We start from the raw sequence: 9,135 nt of genomic DNA, 5'->3' as shown, positions 1-9,135 counted from the left end.
TGGTCTCCAAAATGGGGGGAGATTGTGCACGCATGGGGTGCAAAATACAACCCCTTGGGGTGTGGGAAGAAAATATTTTTTGCACCATTAATAAACAAAATAAAAATATTTTTTAAAATACTGTTTAATTCATCTTTATCGCATCCTTTTAAATTTCTATTTTTGTATATGTTTTATAATTTACAAAATAGTACAGTAGTACATGTATGTAATTTATAAATACATATATATATATTGAGGATGCATGCTTAAAAATATTTTACTGATATGTGTTTGTGATCAAAAAAGTTTGGAGGCCACTGATGTAGAAAACTGCCGATTGTCTTCTCTGGAGCAAATGATACTTGCAAAAGTGTTAGTCAGGGTTCCAATTGTTAAGCTGAGATATATTTGATTTTACCATTTCAAGAATAAGGGTCATTCCTAACAGAATGGGATTTTTTTTTGTAAATCACATGTTGGTGAGTTGGTTTATGACTTAAACATAGACATATTGATACCTGAAAGAGCTCAAGAAATTCCATCCTTATTATTGGCAAAATCTGGAAGAAAGTTTTTAAACAGGAATATTTGAAAATATTTTCTCATTTCTAACTCATCCAGTAGGAATTTTGTGATTACTACTCTCTGGCCAAAATAACTAATGCTAAAAAAAAAAAAAAAAAGAAGCCAAGAAAAAATTATAAAGAAGCTCTTTTCAACAAAACAACTGTAAGATTGCATGAATCTCATGGTAAATCTTTCCCAAGATTATATTCTGAATCACCAATCACAGTCTAAGAATTTGAAGACAACTATGGATAAGCCATGGGAATATGCTTAACTGAAAATTGAAATGGTAGAAGCTAAAATTAATTTAAGAATAGATAGCTTGCTCTTTACAAAACTTCTATAATTTACCACACAATGAAAACTTATTTAAAAATGGCTATTTGCATTTTTTCTAAAGAATAACTTCCAGCTAGCTTCCACACAACAGGCATCTTTTATATAGATCAGTCTAATACAAATCACTAATATTACAGTAAGAAAGTGCTACTAAATTTGGGTACCATGTAACATTGACTGGCCCATGCTTGGGGTATAATACTCAGATCTTTATATCACAGTTACATGTTACCCTTTAAACCTGATAACCACCATATAATCAATTATTGGTAATAAATTAAGTTCTATTGCAAAATCAAATGCAGCATTGTTTTCGGCAGAATGTTAAGTTGGGCAAATGCACTGAAGAATTAAAACTGATATTTATTATGAAGTAATAAATTATAAATATAGAATGGTAAATGGTAAATATTTCAACAGTCTGTAATTACTTTATTATTAAATCTGCTATTTAATACTAAGAAAGACTATATTAGATTCAAGAACAATATGATATTAAAAGATTCAAAGATTTATTAAAAATGGTTCAAAATGCTGATATACCTACCTATTTTTAAATACTGAAAGCAATCCATTGGATGGGGAAATATACTCCTCTGTGATTCATATTTACACAAACAAAAGTTTGTGAATTATTCAAACGTAAAATAACTAAGCTATCTTTCACTTTTATATCCTAAACTATATTTCACATTTTTAAATCTTCCTAAAATCAAATGCTACAGAGATACATAAACATGCATATGCAGAACTTTGGAATTAGGTATTCATAATAACACTGCTTTATCTTGTGTAATGAAGACTAGAAATAAGCCAACTTTGAGGTTTCTAAATTCATCCTTTTTGAACTATGCCAATTCAAGTATGAATACTCATACAACTCAGAGCATTCATTTCCATATTTACTGGAATTAAAAGGATTCCTTGCAGAAATTTTGCTCAATCCTAAAAAAGGGAGGAAAAAAGAATCCTCCCCATATGTTGTCAACTATAGAAAATGTTAATCCAAAATGAAAGCATCTGATAAAACCAAAAGGCTCCAAAGTGGAGGAGTGAAATGTAAATTGTAGGATGGATTTCTCAATAAAATCAAGTGACTGCATACTTCATAGGGGGACTCCAGTGCCCATAGATAGCCAACAGTAAGCTGCTGATGAGCTGCAGGAACTTTCTGCTCACACAAGTAAGACGGTTCTGGGACTCGCTCCTGTCGCTCTTCTGAAGGAGAACTTTCCCTTTTGAGCCACGAGGGAATAGAAAATTCCTCCTATATCATCTTTAACTAGTTATATGCAAATATGAAAACAGAGCATTCTTTTGCCTATTGGTCTGCCATGTGTGTGAATAGAAAATGTCTGGAAATAAGGCAGATAACTATTGTGGTAATAAATTATAGCCTAATGATTGATGTCATTGGGACCTCAGCACAATATTCAAAGTAGACTGTATAGATGTGCACTTAGCTCTGAGCCATCCCATTGCAGTTTTCCCTGCACACTTTTTCCTATAACTGTGTTTACAGTAAATATATCCAAATATGAAATGGGGATCCCACCTGAAAACTGTATTTAAAGATAATATGACATATGTAGGGACTGTATGTATTTGTTCTTCATTGCATATTAAGGCAAAGTTTAATTTAGTTATAAAGATACTTGCATATTTTCCTGAAGTTCATTAAATATTCTCTTTGGCATTGACAAAATAAATTACTTCCTTATGAAGACAAAACACACCATTTCTTCTACCTAATAGTATGGAATCTTAAAAGGATTAATTGGAAAGTTCAACTAATTTTTATTTCATTATTATTCCAGTGGAACACTGTGATTAAATGCATTTTTCCAGGGGATTATTAATAGGACTCAATTTATATTTTAAGACAAATACTCTTTCTTTACACTAGTGAGGCTGGGTAGGTCGTCTTTATTATTTAATTGGAATGTTTGTAATATCATGCTGTGGAAAGAAGAGCATGAATTATGCTGTCTTACCAAACTTTCCATCCTTGTGAGAGAGGCAGTGACAGGTCACACATTTTGGACTCAAATTAGTTATTGTTAGATGCCATGAGAATACTCATTACTGTAGACCCAGTTCACAAAGGGCACTTATTTATAATATCTTAGAGAAGAGGAATTTGGATGCTGCATGCAATTTGATAACTGCCAAGTCAGCATCTTTGCTATATCTAGCACACGAGTTATATATGTAGCATATACAGCAAAGCTACAAGTAAATAAATGATGTACTGAAAACTAGATCGAGATGACAGTAAAAGAGGAAGAGTTATACGGGAACACTGAATTAGAAGCAGAAGCCTAGCTTGGTCAGCAGGTATAAATCAACAACATTTCACTGAAGATGTTGGATACACATTTATCAGTCCAAATGAAGTTCTATTTTAATTACTAGATTCTAGATTAGCACATAGTTTAGACTTCCATTATCTTGTTCTGTTCTTAATCTTGAGGTGGGGAGAAAAGGAAAGGTTGGTAGGGGATGGAAAAAGTACATATATGAAGGCAAGTGTGACATACTCCTAGTGGAGATACTTGGATATTAATGGACAATATTGTAGATTTAACCCTTTTCGGGTAAAACTCTTTCATTACAAATACTTAAAAATCTGGGAAGCTCCACTATTAAATATCAGATCAACACCTGACAGTAGAAATCTAAATACTTCTGAGGACCTGAATTCATGTGACAGAAGGACTCAGAGACAGCGTCCACCAGGGTAGAGTTCATTCAGGAGTGTACCACCCAGGAGGTGTTTGAGTTTTAAACACAGTGACCATGAGTGAAAAGAGAATCATGCTGAGGTTCTCAGCAGTGCAAGCAAATTCAAGTGGTAGCATCCCCAAAATGGGAACAGTTGACCTGGGCAGAACATGAAAAGTACTCCAAAGAGTCAATGCCCCAGCAGCACCTACACAAGTGGGGCTGGCAACTGCTGCTGCAGGGAGTGTTTGTAGCACTCCAAATGTCTGGAAGAGACTGTTGCCTGTGTATCTATACTGGATTTGGGTGGGATAGAGTTAATTTTCTTCATAATAGTTTGTATGGTGCTATGTTTTGGATTTGTGACTAAACCAGTGTGGATAACAATGACATTTTGGTTACTGCTGAGCGGTGCTTACACAACATCAAGGCCTTTTCTGCTCCTCACACCACCCCACCAGCGAGTAGGCTGGGGGTGCACAAGAAGCTGGGAGGGAACACACCTGGGACAGCTGACCCCAACTGACCAAAGGGATATCCCTGACCATATGATGTCATGCTCAGCAATAAAAACTATGGGGAAGAAGAAGGAAGAAGGAAGGGATGTTCAGAGTTATGGTGTTTGTCTTCCCACATAACCATTACAAGTGATGGAGCCCTTCTTTCCTGGAGATGGCTGAACACCTGCCTGCCGATGGGAAGTAGTGAATGATTTCTTTATTTTGCTTTGCTTGTATGAGCAGCTTTTTCTTTACCTATTAATTTGTCTTTATCTCAACCCACAGGTTTTCTTACTTTTACCTTTCTGATTCTCTCCCCCATGCCACTGGGGAGGAGTGAGTGAGCAGCTGTGTGGGACTGAGCTGCCTGTTGGGGTGAAACCACCCCAATATTGCATATGGTTTACACAGCTGGACCCTGTCTATAATGGTGCAGGACATACTGATGTCACGTTTGTCCTTACTTGGGTCTTTTTACTGCTTCCAGAAGTCAGTGGCCTTGTGTAGGAGCCTACTTTATTAACACCTTGTCCTGGTTTAGCCAGGATAGGGTTAAGTTTCCCCAGCAGTGGCGGGGAGCTCTAGCTGGGTTATTCAGATACCATGCGGATGTCACATCCTGGCGCGGGAGCACGGGGCGTGTGGTTTTATACATCTGGTCCTCTCACTGCTGTATTGGTAGATATTTTGCTCTGTTCATTGTTATCACTATTAATGTTATTGTTATTGTTGTTGTTTGTTGTGTTGCTGTTGCTCTGTTGTATTAAACCTGTCCTTATCTCAGTCTCGGGGCTTGGTATTTCACTCCCTTTGTGGGGGAGGGGCAGCAGCCACGTGGTCTCAGACCCCGGCAGGGGCTAAACCATCACACACCTGAAGTTATCTGGGGTGTTTTTCTTGTTCTGCATACATGGGGGTTTTACTGTTAGGAGATTGGCATGAAAATATTCTAAATTAGGCAAAATTATTATATTACACTTTGGGAGAAAGTGTTAATAGGCATTAAAGTTGTAATTTCTCCAAGTATATAACTATAAATACAGAGTTCTTCTTTGACTATTATTTACATTAGTAAGTTGTTACCAGATGAAAACTTTTCTCAATTTCCAGTTTAAAATGCATGGCCTTTCATTTAAGTCCTATAACATTTCTTCATAATTAAGAAAAATATGTTAAACTCCAGCATTTTTAGTACACATTTCATGTAAAATGCAAATCTTTTTTTTTTTTTTTTTTCCCCCCCAAGGGCTGGGCTCATGGAAAAATAATCAGCTCTTTAAAGTCGTAGCTAGGACAAAATTTAGTATCATTAGGTCAATAACATTAAAATTAGCTTTGATTTCCATCTTTTGAATGGCCTTTCATTCATAGTGCACACATGCAAAATTTCACAGAGGTCTTTATGGTTAAACAAATAGGATGCACTTGAACATAACAGTTTTTTAAATTACAGTTCAGCTTACTCAGTGTATTCTACATCAGTTGTCTAAAATGAATAGCTTCAAGTTTAGCTATTCTGTTTTAAAACTGTCAAACATTATCAGTAAAGCAGAGAAGCAGTTCAAAAAGTAATTAATTCCAGGGTTTAGAGTAAACTGCTATTTTAATTAAAAGAACACTAAATACTAATGTCCTGCTTCTTTGTACTTAGAACATGAAATAAAAAAAATCTAAATCAGTTACATTTAATACACTTTAAATGTAAGTTGAAATATATTAAAGCCATATGTCCTGTTCCTGTAATTTATAAACTGACTTGAAAAAAAATCAAAAGTTAGAGATCATATACCATCTTTCCTGGTTATGTTGTGCCATTTTTCTTATCGATTCTCTTCCAACTTGTGCTTAGTAGGAAAATCAACTGGTACGTAATAGGTCTTTCCACCATATTCATATTACATAAGATGCCAGACCTCAGTTGTGTAGTTGTGACAATTTCCACCTATAGGACCACAGAACATAAGGTCCAAAACACTTCTCATCTGAAGCTGTGGAGTAGTGCTTTCTATACTTTGTAAATTTACAGCTTCTCCAGGTTGTCCAAAATTTAGCTTATGCACAGTGAAGGCACTCTACATGTGAAGAAACACAAGTTTTAGGGAGTTTGGTCTCTACTACAATTTTACAGTCTCCCGTTTGGTGATTCTGTCTCCTCATGGAACAGTGAAAGTCTCACCAGGTATGTCTGCAGTATGCCAGGGAGCATAGTGTAGCTGCCTCCAAACTAGCAGTCATCCCACTTGCTGCCAAACAGGAATCTCCAACAGGGTAATAACCATGATCTGAAGAAGCTTGAGCTACAAGACACCCATGGGAAATATGGTTTATTTTCTAGAACAGGATGCTCTGTGTGCCACATGATTGTATTGGCACTGCTTGAGGCTAGTTCAGTTATCTATGTATGAAGTTCCTTTGCACAATGTAGATCTGCCTTATTACTTATGTCTATCATGCTTATCTCACCTCATAGCTGAACTGCAGTAATGTAATAAGCACCACCACAAAACTTCCCGTACTGAGAAAATTCCAGTTTGTGCAAAAAGATTTAAAAGGCACATATTTTTGACAATAACAACAGACTAGGCTTGTCCTTCCCTCTCCATGATACTTGACTTTCCCTATAATTCCTAATTCAATTGCAACTTTATGGCCAGGGACCAGAGAAAATAAAAGATCAATTCAAATTTTGGGGACAAAGATACAAACAACAGGCTTACTCTTCTAGGGAAAAAAAAAAAAAATCAAAAGTTTGTTGTAGATGTCTTGGGTTTGAGTGAGTGATGGGGGTTTTTGGTAGCAGGGGAGGGGACTTCAGTGGTGGCTCCCTGTGAGAAGCTTCTTGAATCTCCCCTGGTTCCAAGTCAGAGTCGCCTTTGCACCAAGGCCGAGCCAGTTAGCAATGGTGGCTGTGCCTCTGACATAACGTATTTAAGAAGGGGAATCTGGGAGGAGGAGTTGGAGTTGGGAGGAGGAGTTGCGATGAGAACATATGTGTGAATACCAAGGTCAGTGGAAAAACAGAGGAGAGGGAGGTGTGCCAGAACAGCGACTCCCCTGCAGTCCGTGGTGAGAGGACAGGGCAGTCCCCCTGCTGCCCACAGAGGTCCATGGTGGAGCAGATGCCCACCTGCAGCCTGTGGAGGGCCCCAGCCCAGAGCAGGTGGCTGTGCCCGAAGAAGGCCGGGACACTGGGAAGAAGCCCCTGCTGTTGTAGTTTGGTGCTGGGAGGACTGCAACATGCAGGGGTGACCCACACTGGAGCAGCTCAGGAAATGCTGCAGCCCATGAGAGAGACTCATATCAGAGAAAGTTTGTGGAGGACTGTCTCCTGTGAGAGGGCAACCACACTGGAGCAGGGAGGAATGCCAGAAGTTCCCTCCCTCCCTGAGGAGGAAGAAGTGGCAGGACTGACCACACCCCCCATTCCCTGCCCCCTTGGCCTCTGGGAGGGAGTAGGTGGAGATATTGGGAGTAAAACTGAGCCCGGGAAGAAGGGACAGATGGAGGAATGTATTTTTAAGATGTGGTAATGCTTCTCACAGTCCTACTCTGTCTGTTAAGTATTGTTGTTAGTGTCTGTATTAAATTTATGTTCTTTTTTTCTTCCCCTAACGAGTCTGTCTTTTGCCTGTAACCATTATGAGTGATTCATCTCTCTCTGTCCTTATCTTGATTCCCAATCTTTTTGATTTATTTTCTCCTTCCCAGCACTGGAGGGGGGAAGAGGGAAGTGAGCAGCTGCGTGGTGCTCAGTGGCCCTCTGAACTCAAACCACAGAGCCTTTTGCTTTATTTTCTCCTCAGCGCTGAGGGGGGAAGGCGAGGGTGAGTGGCTGTGTGGTGCTCAGTTGCCCTCTGAGCTCAAACCATGACAGTACATTATAGGTCTATCCTGTAAAGGCATCAGATAAAGTTTAAGAAACTGACAGAAAGTTTTATCATCACTATGAAGCAAAGGACAGAAAAATACTCCCCTTTCTTCCCAGCTACAAGGTTCATCTCTTTGACCTTGTTTTCTTTAACACACTTTTAAAAAGTTGAATAGGAAACCTGCATCTGGAATCTGAGAAATCTTGGTTCCAGTGTTTTTTTTTTTTTTCTGATTCAGACTACAGATTTAATCTAGGGGTGCTGTATCCTAAGTAATTCTCAAGATGTTGACCACTGCCTTGTTTTTTTACTTATATACCTTTCCTGGAAAATCCAATGCTGGACATAAGAAACTTTTCCCAAAAGATGTTTTCTTGAAATTAACTCATTGCTACAATGTTTCATTTCCACAAGTCATTGTGTTTTAATTAAATAAAAAAACCCCAAACAACGTTCTTCTGTCAAACTGCTGCACTGGAAAAATCCTAGCCCTTCCAAAATATAAGGCAATATGTTTGCAAGCTAGAAAAAACAAAGCAAAGCATTCCACTGCATACTCAAGACAATAAGATAGCAAATACTCAAATGATGTTAGTCACACTAATTGGTGCAACACAAAAACTGTGTTGGACAGTCTATGAGGCTTCTTCATCTCAGGTGTCAGGTAGGATCAGCTGCAGAATTAGAGACAGAAATTCCAAATGTAAAGCATAAATATCCATAGTAAGAGCAGTCTTGAATTTGGCTCCTGAATCTACATTACCAGCAGAGATACCCAGAGAGGGATGTTCACTCATTTATCCTCTGCACAGAGAATGAGTTTAACAATTCAACGAGTTAGCTATTCATTGATCCAGGATCAGTGAATCTTGCTTTTGATGTACTGCACACTTGAGTAATTGATATTAGCCTACAGGTAAAATTTTATGTCATCATCTTTTTTATGGGAGAAGATTTTATCAGTATTGTCATGGTATTATATGAGACAGAATTTTTTGCAAGCTACATTATTGTCATGTGACATGTTAATATTGTCCCAGTGTTACTGACATGAGCACAAATCCTGGATGGTGTATCAAGGCTTAACTCAAGTTTTTCAGCATTTTCAATTTTAAGGTCCATTCTCAGTTTCTTATTCTTTTCTAAGCTTTATC

Source organism: Strix uralensis, chromosome 1, assembly GCF_047716275.1.
Source record: "Strix uralensis isolate ZFMK-TIS-50842 chromosome 1, bStrUra1, whole genome shotgun sequence".
NCBI lineage: Eukaryota > Metazoa > Chordata > Aves > Strigiformes > Strigidae > Strix > Strix uralensis.
This window is presented reverse-complemented; position numbering follows the sequence as displayed.